General features: G+C 40.2%; 1 long non-coding RNA gene across 1 annotated transcript in view; it reads left to right on the forward strand.

The window, feature by feature from the left end:
* The window catches only part of LOC126191125 (uncharacterized), a 1,376,329-nt gene extending 1,359,014 nt beyond the window's left edge, over nucleotides 1-17,315 (forward strand). Inside the window, exon 5 of the long non-coding RNA XR_007538319.1 lies at nucleotides 17,288-17,315. This is a non-coding gene — a long non-coding RNA (uncharacterized LOC126191125). The remainder of the gene's footprint in view (nucleotides 1-17,287) is intronic.
* The last annotated feature ends 1,102 nt before the right edge of the window (nucleotides 17,316-18,417 follow it).

The following is an 18,417-nucleotide window of genomic DNA, read 5'->3' on the forward strand; positions in this document are numbered from 1 at the left end:
TTTTCATCACCGGAGCGCTGTTGTACCATGCGCTGGAGGGCAGTTATGTTTGCGCACGCGCGTTGGACCTACAGGCGATGTATAAAGGAACCGTCGCAGTGTGTTTGATTTCAGTTCCGGGGAGGAGTGCGACGGTTTACTCACCATCTTCAGGTGCAAGGTGGACGGCCGAAATATTGTGTCACAATGATGTCATGTTCTGCCTGCTTATCACCTGTATCTTGACTACCAATCGTATTGCAGAATGGTTTTATCGCTCTTCTATAAAAAAAATTTGTAAAACCATTTGGCAGCCAGGGCAATTTTATTCATAATGGCTCTTACCTTCAATTTAGGTCATAACGAGATATTAGCAAGAAAACTGTTGGTATTCTGTATTGCGTCAGGACACGTGCGCAATTTAACTGGACAGTGATTTTAATGTGTTTTTCGGTGGCTGTTCATCCTATTAATGTGATCAAACAGCTAATTATGTACAGTAAAAGTACTGTATTATTAACACAGTACTACTACTGCGTGACAGTAGTATAAGCAAATGTACTGGAGAATGCAGATGAAACTTCTTTATGACTATGGCTGTAGAAATACGGCCTCTACTTGTTTACTTCAAGCAACAAGAATTGCTACTCGTACCACCGGACCACAGTCTAGACTAAGTACGCTGATAACCATACTGATTACGCCCAGAAATTTTAAATAATTCCTTTCTCATTTCTCTTAAAATCCAAGTAGTTATCGTCTTTGTCGACCCGAATTTGTCTAAGAAGCACTTTGTGCCAACTTTCGTTCCATTTATTGGCTCTCCAGATTCTTCCCTGATCCATTTTGTTTCCCTGTACCCCCTACTAAGTGCCAATTTGCATCCCTCCCGCTGAGTATCACATAATTTTGGAACGATTTTCACGATTAAAATGCATCTGTAACTGCAACAACTCAGAACTAGTGACACATACTCATTGTGGATATTCTGCCTAAGACACACAGGAAGCATGGTTCGAAAATTCTACGTGTTTTGCCGTAAGCACGCCACACCATACGTACTGTTAAATTTAACTCTATTGCTGTGCGTATAGTACCTGGCTTCAACCACCTTAAACATAAAAACTCATCAGTTAGGTCTAGAGCTCCATTGTTAATTTGTCCTATTTAATTTGGGAAATGCTGAATTGAAAACACATGGATATAATTTTGTAGTCCCATGTTCAGAACTCGTTACAAAATGCTTCTGTCTAGTTTTTCCAGTAATTGCTGCTATTCTGCACTAGGGAAGTCTGTAGAATACCATCACTAAAACAATGCGGATTAGAGAATTAACTTACCTAAACACCATAACAGTGTTGACAAATATTCTGGTGTTTACTCCTCAAAGAAAACGTGAAGCACAGCAGCATCGCTAAAAACAATTAGCAAATATGCCACGCGATCAATAAAAGATGTGAATGTATTACCTTCTACGAAACAGGAATAGTGAAGCATCACGTTCATATATGACAGCAAGATTGATTTGCTTCATGGTACACAGTGTGCTGATAGTGATGGGCTTATTCTAGCACTTTTATCGTTAAATTTTTACTTCAGTATTCAACATATAGTAAACAGCGTTCAGTCATCATTGTTTAAAACTCTATGTTTAGCGCAGAATCAAAGAAATTCGTAGCAACTTTTATCTCTTTTGAACTTAATATAAACATTATGATTTCCCAACAATCTATGTAAGTTTTACTCCCTGTGAAGACAAAAGTCCGTTTCTGTGAGATCACTTCACTCCAATTACTAACCACTGAATATTTATCGGAGCATTATTCCTCATACTCTTGTTCTTAATGTACTTGGGAGACTAATAATTGTTGCGCGTACCATACATAGTACTTTTGCAACTGTATTTGTGAAGAATTTTAAATTTGTGGCTAAATACTATGTGCAATAATGGTATTACAAACGATTTTAATCTATGAAGTTACGCTTCAGTAAGCTAGCTACGCGTTAAAAGTCAAATATCCTGCAGTCATGAAACTCCGTAGCAGATAACGATTGTGTGCCAGACAGGGACTCAAAACTATAATCTTTGCCTTTCACGGGTAAGCGTTTTACTGGACGAGGAACCGAAGCATGACTCGCGAATCTACCTCACAACTTGACCAACCAAACCTTATTAATATAATGCAAAAGTTTTATTCTGTGAGAAATTAGTAAACTATAAGGTATAGATTGATACAGTTGAGAAAAAATACAGGTATTCCCTTATTCTGCACTAGACATTCACATACACAGATCCAGGCTGTATCTTAAATCTTAATCTCCATACTGTACAGCTTTAAGCGGTAATGGCTTCTGGAGCATGTCACATTTGTGGATCCCTAGCGATTTTGTAGCGTTTAGACTAATACACAAATTCATTTACAAGAATTTGCACAACTCAAAAAACCGTTACTCATGCCAATGCCATTACGACAACCAACACTTAAACTCGTGGTAGTATATTGACTACATATGAAAAATTAAAAGGCATCCACTTCTCTTTCTGAGTACTGCAGTCAAATTTCTCTCGCAAATTGTTCTTTTTGTGTTGTCACATAACTAGTAGTTTGTACATCTATTAACACTTGGTTTCTTGCGTCTTTGCAGTACATCTTACATATCACAACTACATATTTGTATACAGGGTGATAACAAAAGGGATTCCATATTTTGTGAGTTGGTAATATGGACCAAACGAGAGAGAAATGCCTAGAAAATATAGGATCTAAAATGTGTAACTTGATAGCTGTGTGCTTTTGTTCGTCTTCGCTACTGTGGAACATATCTCTTCCACTGCATGCCCTTTGATATTATGAACAACCTACACATTGGTGTAAAGAAATGTGGACATAGTCCTCTGAAACTGTCCATGTATACTGCACGCACTAAACAGCTGTTGGTGTTGTTACTGTAAACGGTTTTATCTTTGAGCTTACAGCGTGATGAAAGCCAATTATTCCACGAGGGAACTGTTCCATGCCATAACACAAAATCATATCTGCCACTTCCCGTGTGGAATAATAGGCTTCCATAATGTTGGTTGAGTGCAAAGATAAAACTACAGTCTAAAATTACTTCAGAAAACCGATATAAACTAAAACTGGTTACATTAGAATTTACCGAGAACTGTGACTGCGGTTTATAGCAACATCACTGGTTGGTGTGTAATGCATGTCGTATGCATGGACGATAATAGCGAATTTGTTCTTGTTTGTTTGCTGCAGTCAGCAGGTCGTTCGTAATAGCAAATAGCTAACAATAGAAAAGATATTTTTCACGGTAGTGAAGATGAACAAGTGCTCTTAGTTTTACGGCATGCCGGCCAGAGTGGCCGAGCGGTTCTAGGCGCTACAGTCTGGAATCGCGAGACCGCTACGGTCGCACGTTCGAATCCTGTCTCGGGCATGGATGTGTGTGATGTCCTTAGGTTAGTTAGGTTTAAGTAGTTCTAAGTTCTAGGGGACTGATGACCTCAGTTGCTAAGTCCCATAGTGCTCAGAGCCATTTGAACCATTTTACGGAATGCATTTTAGAAACCATGTCTAATGGACATTTTTTTCCTTGTTTTAATCCGTACTACTACATCTCAAAATACGGAATACTTTTTTAAACACTGTATAGAGCGGCCAGAAAAACAAACAGATACTCCAGAAAAGAATTTAAAGAGAGTAAAGAAGAACTGTCCACAATCCACGTATGTGTCGCCTGTCGAGCCCAGTTTAATGTACAATGTAGTCTGAATTCTGGCTCATAGTGGTTTACAAATACGAATCACAATACACACATGGTTATAATTAAGGAGTGGAGTGTGATCGAGTGAATCCAGACTACAGGCTGCAATTACTACAAATCAAATAAACTTAAAACCTTGTGTGAAGGTACTAGGAACTTTATTTGTGTGTGCGACAAATGTTACACAAAACAATTGCCAGTAAATCAGCTGAATGCAATTATTTCGGCTTCGGGTGGGTAGAAGGAGAGAACGAGTACCGATGTACGACTGTAATTAGTGAGAAGTTTATGAAATATGGGCAGTTTCTGTACACACAGTCCTGTTTGTTGTGTAAGCAGCTGTTTCGTAAATAACGCAATGTCTTTACAAAAGCGTTAAATGTCAGCGCTTATATTAACCTTACCGGCAGATTAAAACTGTGTGACGCAACGAGACTCTAATTCCCGCCTCTTGTCTTTCATGAACAAGTGCCCAACCGACTGAGCCACCCTGGCTCGACTCACGACCCATTGGCGAATGATTTGGTCTCCAAGAACATGACACAACATGTTTTTTTGAAAGTTTATTTACACCTCCCGTGTAAGTCTGTTTACAAACATATGGGCTACAACTAATCGGAAGCCAATGATACCAGTCCAAATGTTGTGGGAGAAGCGTACATTGTGATGAGATGGAGAAATAGGGTGTGTGCATTATATGGCCATACGTGTTGATTGTGGAGGTTCGTAAGGCCACCTTGTACGAACCGTACTTCATCTATGAATGATACTGAGGCAGAAAAGTTCGGATTTGCAACACAATGGTGGAAGGTGCACTGGTAGAACATAACTCGTGCTGGGTGCACGGTGAAATGATCACTAGACAGTCATATGACGAACATTCACTTAGAATGCTAACCTTCAAGTACTGATAGGAAAGTGCATAGAAGTCCCTACAACTGATGTCGTACATCTTATTCGCCTGTTATGCAAACCATTAAATGTAAACTTCCCATGAGACGACAGAAGGCGTGGAGACGTTCAGATGTCTTGCAACCTGGCACCTCTCCTGGTACAAATGACGAGCTAGCTCAGCATTGCTCTCCACCTTAAATATTAAAATCGAGGAGTAAGTTAAACATTTTAAATAATTAGAATGTGATATCAGTTACGGGTATGACGATGATGAGCAGCAAAAGTTAAATAAATTATCTCCATGTGTGGAGCGTTGCTTAAAACTTTGCAGGAATAAAGTCCAGAAAGAAACTCAGATGAAGGTTGCGGGCTTTCACAATAAATGTGAACTGGTGGCTCTCAACTACGTACCCTTAGGCTTAAAGTTGAAATAATTGAGTTTTGGCTAGTTTCATTGTCTAGGGGCTGGGATACATAGTTGTCGAATTACAAGCCAAATACTGCTGAGTCTACAGTATACAATATGAATATACACATGAATCGAAAGGTCAAAGGTTCATATCACTCGGCAGTTGCGAATGTAATGTAGAAATTTATAAATGAATGATTGCAATTAAATAAAATCTGCAGGTACTATTTTAATGCCTTTGAATGATACGTACGACAGCAGAAGTACTTTTGAGAATGCTGTACATTTCTGCAAAACACTTATTGGTGTCGATAGTCCAGCAGTTAAATAAAATACAAGTTGAATAATGGGGAAACAATCGGTTCCTACTACATGTAATTAGTTATGAACAACAACATAGCTCGCGAGGTATTCACTTGTAAACACATACTACATCTTCACTGTAGAAGCCACGGAAATCGCACAAGAGTACAATTTGGCGCTACGAAATATTTCTATCTCACATGACCACGCGCAAACTGCTCCTAGTCTTTCCCGCGACTCTGCGTCCATCGCGCCATCGCGTCCAGCATTTCCCATGTCCTGTGCAAATGTCCCTCGTGCCGCACTGCCCAGAACTCTCTCCCATCCATCCAGTCTCCCCATTCACGAGCGCTGTGATTGGCTAGAGCTGTCCCACCATGTCTTCAAGCCAACCCACATCCACAAACATAATGAAACACATTCGAAATACTGGATTTACATTTAAATAACTTGAAATTAAATAAATATCCTTACGGCTGGACCATAAACACGCTCTAACACACATTATTAGATACATAAACAAATTAAATAAACATATATCAAAGGAATAGAACAAAAGGTAGGTCAGTACCCTAATGTCTCTATGCTTTCTAAAATGCTGTAAATATTTAACCAATTTCTTCATGAATATTATATATCGGATATAAACAAATAGGTGAATAAATAAATTTATGAACATGCTCTACCGTTTTTTCGTGTAACAGTGGAGTACTTATGGCCCGATGTGATCGATAGTAATCGGCCACTTTGACCTCCAATAATTCATGTACTATTGAAGTTACATGCTGTAATTTGTACCAATTTAGTTTTACACTAATAGCTTTCTAAATACATGCCTATCGACAGAATCGGATATACCGTTGATACTTTGGAAATTCGTTGCTGGGTGTTACTTGTATAATTTACTGTCAGATACTAAACTTTAAACTAATAAAGATATTGAAAATCTGATTACAACATCAGAATGGTAGTGCAAATACTGCTAATGTACATGTTTCTTTTTGAGGTATCATCTGGCTACTATTAATTTCTATATGAACTGTGAAATGTCTGCCATTAAGGTTTCACAAATTCTGCCATCTTTGGCACTCTCAGCATACAAATCCCCTTAATCGACACAAAGCACTGTCCTCATCACAGCGTCAACATGGGATTCCCAGGCACGTGGCGTGTGCGACGTGCTGGGGCTGCCCGTGTTTCTCAACTAACGTTCGTTACTCCCGTGCCCCGGCCTGCCGGGCGGCCCGTGCGGCCGCCCCAACTCCGAACACAGAATATTTCCAGAGCGCCACAACTCGCCTGTTAATTCACAAGTTTCATAAAACAGTAGCAGAACCAACCTATATTCATGGAAGTGAAGCATGGGCTATAAGAAGACATCAAACACGTAGGATAAAGAGTCTCGAGAAATGAGATATATAAGAGGAGTGGAATAATAAACAAGGGAACACCGTAAAAGTAATGAATGTTTAATGATATATTCAGGAATACAGAACAACCGAAACATAAAGGGAAATGGAGAAAATGAAGAAAAGGAAAAACAGGTAGATCGTATCAGTGCAGAAAGTCTCCCCAGTAAATGTTGACTGTTACAAAATGAACAGGAAGAAAAATTTAGGAATACTGTATGAGAGATGGATTATTGTAATAGACAATTTGCCTAATATAGGAAGTGAAGAAATAAAAGGAAACGAAGACTATCCAGACACATAATGTAATGAAATTATTTTTGTTATCTGTATACGGGGAAAACGTAGCTAAAAATGCACTCTGCTATTGAAACATGCTTTATGATGTAAGACACTATGAAGATTCCACATATTTTTCGGAAATTGAAAAGCATTAAAAATAGATATTTATTCTTTTTTTCAGTAAGATGGGAAGAAATAGCAAACGAGTAGTCTAAATAAGTTAAGACGTATAGACTAGTAATCGTACTATTCTCTAAATGTACAGCATACAATTTAGGGGCACAGTAGTGAGAAAAGTCTGATATGCCCTAAAAAAGATATTTCAGATTAGACGGTGTCGATAACACGCCCTTGGGTATTCCAGAAAGTTTCCATCTCAGTGCTGCGATACTGATATTACACATTTTGTGATGCAGCTATTTCTGACTGTAGTGCTGCACTTGGGGTGGTTTTACAGTATTGCGGCGTGTTTGGAGTCAGGAATGCGTCAGCAGTTTATACTTAGTTTATTGACCAATTCACTCTGTACTGTGTGGAAACAGCTGAGTTCAGGCCTGTGTCACAAAGGAACTCTGATGCTTCCACGTAGCGGGACGCTGACGCAGCACAACTGCAACTGACTTAGCAGCACGTCAGCTGCACGTCGCAAGGCCTGGAATCTTTCTGCCATGGATCGCCCACGCTTCTGATCGCTAGTGCAAAGTCTACAGGCGCTCTGAAATTTTGGACTCTCGGAAACTGGCTGATGCGTCAGGTGATAGCAGCTTAACGTGACCCCACCCCAGTGGATCCAATTTGTAGCCTAAGACGTTCACGGCTTGCCTGTAGACCATTGGCTCCAAATAGAAGGCACTGTTGCTAGATTAATGGTTTCATTCTTTAGATGACTGGCCACAACACGTGACTTGTCGAATGCGCGATGTAGAAAGATTTTGTCAGATGAACCAGAAGCGTTAGTCTTCTTTCCAGTCGGATGTGTGATCTCTGTAGGCTGGTTCCCCCAACGTACTCGACTGTGGAATCGTTGCGTTGTGCCACATCAGGTAAAAGCAGGATGCGCAACTGTCACATGATCGTTTTAAACAATCTGTTCCATAACTTACGTAACATAAGTACGAGAGAAAAAAAAATCAGAATAAATTAATCTCCAACAGTTAATGAAACATCAATCAGTACTAGTTATTGCAAACACACAAATACTTAGATTTTTATTATCTATGTTAAAATGCATGCGTAGAACACTCAGCTGCACTATGGAAACAGGATGAACGCCGCGGAGGACAAGAAACCCTCTGTAGTCCATAAAACCTCAGGTAATCCACCCTCAGCGCTTTTCGCAGAATTGACACTCTCCTCCCTCTGTGATGAGAAAATCAAGGCAGGTAAAAGTCGGCCAAGGCTGTGTTTAATCGAGTAGGAGTACGAAAGGAAACGGGCACTAGCGCTGTCTCTCTGGAGTCACGACAGTTCGTTGTACATCTCTGGGATGTGTTTGTTTTTACCAAGCAATATCCACAGGGTTCGTGCCACCTAACATCCAGACTCCTTGAAAAACTGCTATTTCTCTATGAGATCCACAGCGCAGTGGACAACGGCCCTCAGGTTGATGGCGTGTTATTGATTTCAGTAAGGCGTTTGACACCGTTCCGCATTGTAGCTTAATGAAAAGAAAAATACGAGCTTACTGAGTATCGGAACAGACCTACGATTGGATTTAAGACTTTCTTGCGGGTAGAACTCAAAACATCGCTCTTAACGGATGTAGATCGACAGATGTAAAGGTAATATCCGGAGTACCACAGGGAAGTGTCATATGACCGTTCTGTTTACAATATATATAAATGATCCAGCAGAAAGCGTTGGATGCTCTTTAAGCCTATTCGCAGATGATGCAGTTTCTTATACCAAAGTAGCAACGCCAGAAGGCAGTATGAACTTGCAGAACGACATGCGGAGAATTGATGAACGGTGCAAACTCTGGCAGTTGACCCTGAATGTACATAAATGTATCAAATGTTTCAAATGGCCCTGAGCACTATGGGACTTAACATCTAAGGTCATCAGTCCCCTAGAACTTAGAACTACTTAAACCTAACTAACCTAAGGACATCACACACATCCATGACCGAGGCAGGATTCGAACCTGCGGCCGTAGCGGTCGCGCGGTTCCAGACTGAAGCGCCTAGAACCGCTCGGCCACACTGGCCGGCTAAATGTAACATATTGCGCATACACAGGAAAAGATATCCACTACTGTACAGCTACACTATTGATGACAAGTGTCTGGAGATAGCGTCTGCCGTAAAATATAAAGACGCAACTATCCAGTGCGACCTTAAGTGGACTGATCATATAAAACACGTGGCGGGAAAAGCAGACACCACACTCAGATTCATCGAAAGAATCTTAAGAAAATGTAAATCATCCACGAAACAAGTGGCTTATAAGGGGCTTGTTCGCTCGACTCTATTGTTAATCTATCTGGGATTCTTATCAGGTAGGACTGATAAAGTAGGTTGAGAAGATCCAAGGAAGAGCAGCACGTTTCGTCACGGGATAGTTTAGCTGGTGAGAGGGCGTTACGGAGATGCTAAACAAACTCTACTGACGGACGTTAGAGGAGAGGCGTAGTGCGTCACGGAGAGATTTACTATTGAAATAAGCAGCACTTTTCAGGAGGAGTCAGACAACATATTACTTCCCCCCACACACATCTCGCATATTGACCACGAGGAGAAAACTGAAAAAATTAGAACCAATACAGAGGCTTACCGATAATCACCCTTTCCACGCACTATTTGCGAGTGGAACAGAGTTGAAGGGATTAGATGGTGGTACTGAAAGTCCCCCCAACTCCCACCCCCCGCCACACACCATTAGGTGGCTTGCGGAGTATGATGTAGATGTAGACGAACAGAATAGAAGAAGTGACCAATGAGGAAACTCTTCAGTTTAGGTTTGAAAGCGCGTGGATTACTGCTAAGATTTTTTAATCGCATCTCAGGCCGACCTGCCTGTAGATCAGCTTGTTGCAAGATTTTATTTGCAGCACGGGCCACAGCAGACACTATAGCAATGAGCGATAAAGAAAGCTGATGAAAAATAAACTCTTGGCAACTTTGCTATCATTCGTACTGTTTCCATCTTTTTGTCCCCCTTAAATGTGGTAACATTTGCTTATCTCATTATTGTCATGGTGCCTCTGTAAATGTACATGGTATAACCATGAAGTGTCGTACTTGCCTGCTACACTTTAGTTGTCTGCTATACAAGAGGAGTCGGTCGCGGGGGTGTATTTCGCAGTATGAATGTTTTTACTGAGTGAAAGTGTCCACAAAAGACGACGAGGCTGTAGAAACTTACGTCAAACAAGAAGGAAGCATCAACTGATGTTTGGAAAATCTCATCGCTTTCAACAGTTTTGCTGTCCATGGCGACTGCTTTGTATTTTGCTGTACGGAAGGGTTTATCGAGTGAAAGTACTCCCAAAGGGCGACGAGACTAGGGAAACACCCACAAAGTAGAATGGTTCAAATGGCTCTGAGCACTAAGGGACTTAACATCTGAGGTCATCAGTCCCCTAGAACTTAGAACAAACCTAACTAACCTAAGGACACCACACACAACCATGCCCGAGGCAGGATTCGAACCTGCGACCGTAGCTGAAGACTGAAGCGCCTAGAACCGCTCGGCCACTCCGAACGGCCGCAAAGTAGAAGGTAGCCTTATTTGATGTATGGAGAATCTCACTCGCCTGCTACAGTTTCGTTGTTCGTCATAAAAGAGGACTTGGCGACAGAGTGCTAAACAATTAACCACGTAAAAGTACCCTCAAAATACAACCAGGCTCTGGAAACACCTGTAAAACTAGAGGTAAGCCTTACTTCAGCCGTGGAAATATCACACGATTGCAACGATGTCGTTGTCCCTCATCTAAGAGGAGGTGGCATCGGCGTTGTATTTTGCAGTGCGGAAACGCTTACCATGTGAAAGTATCCACTAAAGACGACTAGGTTCTGGAAACATCCGCCAAAGAAGAAGGAAGTCTCATGTGATCCGTGAAGAGTCGAACTCGCCTTCAACAGTTTCGTCGTCCGCCATACAAGAGGCGGTGTCAAAGGTATTGTATTCCACAGTGTCATAACGCCACATCAACCACCACGTCAAGGCGGCTTTCATTTGTACTCAGATAATTCAAGTGAAAAGGTTTCCATTATGATTATGGCCGCACTAAGGTCATTAAGAGACTTTCGACGCAGACATGCATGGGACATTTCATTTCGGAAGTCGTTAGGGAATTCATTTTTCCAAGATCCACAGCGTCAAAAGTGTGCCGAAATACGAAATGTCAGGAGTTATTTCTCACAATGGACGACGCAGTGGCTGGCGGCCTTCACTTCATGACCGAGAGCAGCAGCGTTTGCGTAGAGTTTTCGGTGTTAACAGTCAAGCAACACTGAAGTAACAGCAGAAATCCGAGTGGGACGTATGAATAATGTATCTGTTTAGACAGCGCGGCGAAATTTGGCGTTATTGCGCTATGGCAGAAGACGACTGACGCCATTGCCTCTGCTAGCAGCACAACATCGCCTGCAGCGCCTCTCCTGGGCTTCCTGATGTCAGTTGGTAAGGGATATTGGTAAGATTCGAGTGTGGCGCAGGCCGTAGGAAGCTTTGGACCAAAGTTGTCAACAAGGCACTGTGCAAGCTGGTGGTTGCTCCATAATGGTGTGGGCTCTGTTTACAAGAAATTTTCTGGATTCTATGATCCAAGAGAAACGACCATTTACTGTAAATGCTTGCGTTCGGCTACTTGAAGGCCATTTGAAACCATTCATAGGTCCTAATTTTCTCAAACAACGAAGGAATTTTTATGAATGACAATACGCCATGTCATAGGGCCACGATTGTTTGCGATTGCTTTGGAGATCATTCTGGGTAATTTGAGCTAACCATTTGGCTACTCATATCTGCCGACGTATAACCGATCATTCATTTATGGGACATAATCGAGATGTCAGGTCGTGCACAGAATCCTGCACCGGCTACACTTTCACAATTATGGGTGGTTGTAGAGACAGCATTAGTCATTGTTTCTGGAGGAGACTTTAACGACTTGTTGAGTCAATTCCACGTCGAGTTGCTGCGCTGCGCTGCGCCGCGCAAACGGAGGTCCGACACGATATCAATAGGTACTCCATAACTTTATCATTTCAGTGTATGTCGCACCTTAACTCGTCTTCGATATCACCTGGAATCTATAGGCCTTCGCGACCACTCACATTAAATTATACTTACACTAAATAAAGGAGGGAAGAATGGGGATTCAATCATACACCGCCAATGAGGTGTTCATAGTGTTCATAGTTGGATTATGCAAATTCCTCTCAGATATAAAAAGTATGAGATTGGCGACTAGCTCTTCTGACAACGATGACAACACATCTGTTTATGTGTTAGTGCATCTAGTTATGACGAGAGGAATACAATTCACTTAAGAATTTGGATTGTGCTATGTATCTGCAGGGTGCGCCGTTCTGCATCTGCTTTCTCCGGCTGATTTCAGAAGTCCTTCAATTACTAAACAGGACACAAGATATTTCCCATTTGTTTATTTCAAAAGCAATGTCATCTCATTACTGTCGTATATCATTCACTGTTTATAAAAGTACTGTTTGTTGCGCAACATAGCCAAATGTCAAAGTGTAACGAACTACTAGCTCCTACGGTGACGTCTCCCGCTGACCGGCTTTGATGATATTTTTCTTGACTGTTTAGTCGAATTGCACTCAGGAACAATGCTCAAAATAAATAAATAAATATATATATATATATATATATATATATATATATATATAGTAATTCTTCATGACTATCAAAGGTGTTGCAAATGCTTGGCCCTTAAGACCTAGTTCATTACAGTTCCACATTTTTGTGACTGAAGAAGTTTCTCTTTTCCTCACTAGTGCATTGACAAATGGCATGTGTGGGATTCACATTGACGAAGCCATAAAAGTTTTCATCTCAGGTGTTTAGGTATTCTAACAAGGAGTTTAATTAAGTTGATTCAGTTGTTAAGAGGTAATATTTGCTGGTTAAGAGAATTATTTCTCATTTTCCGTAGGAGCATGATAGTTTTAAATACTAGTACGTTTTTCAAGGCATAGTGTTAGTAATGACATTCACAATATTAAAAACGTTGAAAAATGTGGCCGGCCGGAATGGCCGTGTGGTTCTAGGCGCTTCAGTCTGGAACCGCGTGACCGCTACGGTCGCAGGTTCGAATGTTGCCTCGGGCATGGATGTGTGTGATGTCCTTAGGATGGTTAGGTTTAAGTAGTTCTAAGTTCTTGGGGACTGATGACGTCAGAAGTTAAGTCCCATAGTGTTCAGAGCCATTTTTTTGAAAAACGTGCACAACTGAAAGTGTCTGATTCTTCTAGATGTTAGACGAATTCTGTAACAAAGAGTTGTGTATAAAATGATATTAAACATTTGGGTGAATGACTATTTAAGGCATATAATAAACACAGAAAAGAAGATTAGTTCGTTGTCGTAGTCGATAGATGTATGTTCTTATATTATTTCATGGTTAATTTGTCGCCTTTCCATTAGATACATTTGTGCACCTATACTTCACTGACAATGCGTAATCTAAATAACCTTCTGGACTTTTGATACACTAATCGATATGTGTTGGGATATGCATTTTCTGTTACCTCAGAGAGACCTATATATATATATTGAGATACTTCTTTATTTCAGCAGTCACTATTTTTGACGTCTCCTGAGATTTCACTATTACCAAGTCCCCCAGTTTAATTTTTGGGAATTTTCTTTGGTATCATGCATTATATTTCTTATTCCTCCTTGTTTTTTCATAGTATACCTGACACTGATTTCCCTTTGCTGTGGAAACATGATTCTACAAGCTGGATTTTGTATATTTTCTTACTGGCTATCTGTCATATATGACTTCGAGGGGTGAGAATCCAGTTGAATTATGTTGCAGACTGTTCATGATATCTTAAAAACCCTTGACATATTTCATACAATATACATGGTTTTTGTTATGGTACGCAGAACACAGCCTTTCAATTTCCCTCATTTATCTTTCAGATGCACTGCTGGATGGATGATAGACTGAGATTAACATGTCTCTAATTTCTGTATGTTTAAAGAAGTCCTCCCAAGTTTGAGATGTGAACAGTGACTCATTATCTGAGAGGATTGCTTTAGGTTTCCGAAATGTATTGAAATAGCCACTGGTAAATAATGTAATCAGTTGTATACTGGTTGCTTCTTGAATGGGTATAGTTTGATTAGTTTTGAGAAAATATCTACAATTGCAAATGTGTCTCAATAACCCTCTTTTGTTTTTGGCAGACTGTAGTAAGGTCTAGGTTTTCATCCAGCAATATGTTCTGCATTATTCCCCTACTGTTTTGGTTACTAACTTTGACTCTTTGACTTCTGTCACAGCATTCAAGTTACATTTCTACTCTCCTAGCAATATTGCATTTTCTGTGTACATTTAGTGGTTGCACCATGTCCAAAACTTTCATGAATGTAAGTTACGAGAATGTTAATATATTCTTCTGGCCTGCAAGATTTCGAACCATCTAAGTCAGGTTCGTACCTTCTACACAATATTTCCTTATGGATAACGTAAGACTAACAAATGTTTCTCTCTGACTTCTTCCTAGAAAACTTTTAACTAGTCCCCAGTAAGATTATCATGGTTCTAATTTCTCTCAAAATCTTCAGAAATTTCAAAATTTCTTGTTCCTCTTTTTACTCCCTTTATGTATATAATTTCAAACTGATTTCCTACATCCCCTCTACTGTTTTCCGTGTCATTTCCTATTGGTAACACAGAGAGAAACTGCTATTATATTTTTCTCCTAGAATGTATGTTTTATAACAGCCAAACTTCTTCGTAATTCTACTGTGATAAAGCTTACATTATTACACAAGAGTTTTTAAAGTTATTGAAGGTCAAATGAATGGCTTGTAATTCTTTCTCTGTTGTGGTATTGGATTTCTCAGATTTCTATAAGACTCAGCTGCCAAAAGCTACTGAGTTGTACTGTATCTTTCCCCCTTCAACTTCTTGACTAAGATGTGCCGCCCATCTAGTGTTATTGCTATAAGCCATAATGCAAAAGCACAGAGACGTATGAGGTCTTGACAAAATTGAGCTTTGATATAAATGTTTTCTTATTCATTTGATGCAATGTGGCATTCTTAATTATAGTCTCATATCGTGTTCTTCTTGAGTAAATTATATAAACAAAAGGCAATGAGGACTTAATTCTTTACAATTTTTACATCTATGTAATCGGAAAAGATTTTAATTGCTTTTCTTTCTTAGGTTCAGTCTATCTTGTCTCTCAACACAAAATCTAAAGTTTTGATAGACACAGCCACAGACATATTTAGACCAAAAGGCACAACACAATATTGATAATACTTCCCACTGTACAAAAAAACAGTGTATCTCCTGGAATCACTATCCAGGCACACTTGATGATAACCTGAGGTTAGACTTAAGCTATTCATATATTTGACGCATTGAAATTAGTAAAGGATTTCATTAATGTTCTTGGGGTGGTCATTCTCTCTTTTTTCAAATTTATTAAGCTGTCTAGAATCCAGCATAAGTCTGACCTCTCCATCTCGCTTTGAGACAACTACCATGGCTTGTTATACTCACTCCTATTCCTTTATAAAATCCTGCATGTCTCCGTCTTTTGAATTTCCTTTTCTACAGCTTTTCATTTTGCTAAACGTATTTCGTATGGTTTTAAGAAAAATGGTTCATGTGATCTGAGGCTTAATTTCTGTTGGTAATTCTTCACTCTTCCTGGTGTGTTGTACAATACATCCTGGAATTCCTATAAGACTATCTTCAACTGTTCTTTCTGATTTTAATCTAAGGATATATCTGCATCTACTTTTCTGTTTACGAGTTCGTCAGAGCTCTGATCATCCATGGGATCACTAGGAAACTCTTCTAGAATGTGTCTGTTGCCTCCCACACTACAACATTCTGTGATATAGATACATTGATACCCAAAATTCACAAGGTACATTTCTGTTTTGATGGTTACTCCATCTTTGAGCTTTGTTACAATTATACTTTTTCAATCGCGATCAAAACTTACACCCATTTTAAGTATCTAGTCCATATCAAGCAGGAAATTTTTAATCGATCCTTGGATACCCAAACAACTACACACAAACTGTTTATTCACAATCTCAAAATGGAAAATTTCATGACTCCGTACCATTTTGCTACCCCTCCCTGTCGTTCCTTTGACTTTAACCCCAGCTACCGATAATTCAACAGCACTTTTACCTTGCATTATGTCATCTCTAAACTTTCCTGTTATTCTTGAGACAAGGCTTCCTGTGTGTAGCAGACATTTACTTTTCCAACCATTTATCTTAACTCTTACATAAGGCCAGATCAATTCATCCTCTATACCTCTTTCTTCAGTATTTTCAAATAATAGGCCCTTTTCAGTTTCTTTAAAATCCATACGTTTTTTCTTTTTCTGATCACAAGATACACACCTTTCAGTTTTAATCACGTTTTCAGTTATTTAACTACTTAAACCTAACTTACCTAAGGATATCACACACATTCATGTCCAAGGCAGGATTCGAACCTGCGAAAGTAGCGGCCGCTCGGTTCCAGACTGAAGAGCATAGAACCGCTCAGTCACAACGGCAGGCACACCAGTAGTTAAATAAAACTTTCAGCTTTCGCGACTCAACATTGGTGGGCCCACGATGCATAGATCTCCAGGCAAGGTTTCTTCTCATGGGTTATTTACATCTCCTCACTCGACTGACTCACTACCGTGCCATCTGGTACATTCGTTGCCCATGCCTGCGTGGGAAACAACTTCTCACTCATTAACGTTATATTCTGCAATGCTACTTAAGGGAGCGCATTACTTCTGGTAGCTGCATTCTCCCAACAAAATGTAAAATTTAGAAAATTAAAAGCTATTCTAAACAAACGGAACTTCATACGTGCCCTAAAAGACTGCTGCAGATTTAATCCACTTTTACAAACGTAGTAAACTTTTCATTCGCTGTTGTGATAACTTAATCACGTACCACTTTTGTTTAGGTTTTTATCTCCTCTTGGAAATGACACATGCTATTTACTAAAATAAAAGAAATGAAATGATATTTCATAAAGTAATTAATGTTCCTTCTTTTTCAGAAACCACTCAACACATCGCTAAAACGAGTGCACTATCAATTCGCGCGTGGTGAGTACTTCGACATTATATTCTGGCAGATATAATTTTGTACATAATACTATTAAATTTCTTTTTCTGTTTCTAGTAGTAACATTGCTTTGTAAAGTGGCACACGGCGTTCTAGTAAAGTTAATAGGTTCCGCCGGTAATGCACTTGAAGTCTACTTTATGCGATTAACTGGTAGTTGGAACTGTACGCAACTAATGTCTCAGGCTGATGATACAGGCTCGCTTGTGTAGTAACCTATCGAACTGCCTGCCCGGTTAGCCGTTCGGTCCAATGCATCGCTTTCCGGGCGGGAAGGCGTGCCGTTCCCCGGCACCAACCCGGCCGGCGAATTAGTGTCGAGCTCCGGTGTGACGGCCAGTCTGGATGGTTTTTAAGGCGGTTTTCCATCTGCCTCGGCGAATGAGGGCTGTCCCCTTTATTCTGTCTCAGTGACACATGTCGGCGATTGCTGCGCAAACACTTTCTCCACATACGCGTACACCATAAGTACTCCACCATGCATACATTAGGGTTACACTCATCTGGTGTGAGACGTTCCCGGGGGGCCTAACCGCACAATAACCCTGGGTTCGGTGTGGGGCGGCGGTGGGGTGAGTGGACCGCTGTAGCCTGTTGTTAGGTTGTGTACCACTGCGTGCTACGGCAGGAACGAAGCCTCTCCGTCGTTTCTAGGTCCCCAGTTCCATACAATACAATACAAAACATGTAACCTCCACTCCGCTCTTCACTTGTCTCTGGCAGTTCGTCTAGCAGCCTTTGCTCATCCCACAACTGTTCACACGGAACCATTTCCTAAAGATATTGTTATTTCGGCCTTAGAGAGCCAGTTATTTTGTTTCTAAGGTCTTTTTTTATTGACTGCTGGTGGTTTCTTGCTGTACAACAAGCCTACTGATTAAATGTTGCTCATTTAGCATATTTATAATACGAAGAGCTGGAACGATGAGTACACAGAGCTAAGTTAACCATGTACCACAAATTAGGGATAAGTTTTTTATAACAAAAGTAACCTGATGTAAACCGATGAGGATCTAATACCTACATTAAAACCTATCTTTCAAAGTAAATGTTTACTTAAAT

The sequence above is a fragment of the Schistocerca cancellata genome, chromosome 6 (assembly GCF_023864275.1).
Source record: "Schistocerca cancellata isolate TAMUIC-IGC-003103 chromosome 6, iqSchCanc2.1, whole genome shotgun sequence".
Taxonomy (NCBI): Eukaryota; Metazoa; Arthropoda; class Insecta; order Orthoptera; family Acrididae; genus Schistocerca; species Schistocerca cancellata.